Source organism: Elephantulus edwardii, unplaced genomic scaffold, assembly GCF_000299155.1.
Source record: "Elephantulus edwardii isolate Elephantulus edwardi_28Jun2011 unplaced genomic scaffold, EleEdw1.0 scaffold00013, whole genome shotgun sequence".
Lineage (NCBI taxonomy): Eukaryota > Metazoa > Chordata > Mammalia > Macroscelidea > Macroscelididae > Elephantulus > Elephantulus edwardii.
The window spans coordinates 10538686-10539011 of record NW_006399763.1 but is presented as its reverse complement, the minus strand read 5'-3'; positions in this window follow the sequence as shown (position 1 = coordinate 10539011).

Here is a 326-nt window from a genome sequence, read left to right as displayed (position 1 = left end):
TGATCCCTCCAGCAGATTTTCAGAGGCAGTTAATTTTGCAGGAGGAGATTGTCAGTCCTTCTAAGTTTCCCATGATCCAGGCCATTGTCTTACAATTATTTGCTATACATTTGAGAGCAGGACAATGACTAAGGATGACAGAAGTAGAATTCATTTCTTTGAGTCGTTTGGTTTAGAGAAGAGTACTGAGCACACCATGGACTGCATAAAGAACATACAGGTCTCTTTTAGAAAGGGTGAAACTGTTACTCCTTCCAACGACTGTGAAGGTCCTTTACTACTTTGAGTAAGTTGCTAGGAGAGACCAGTCTTGATGAAGGACATCA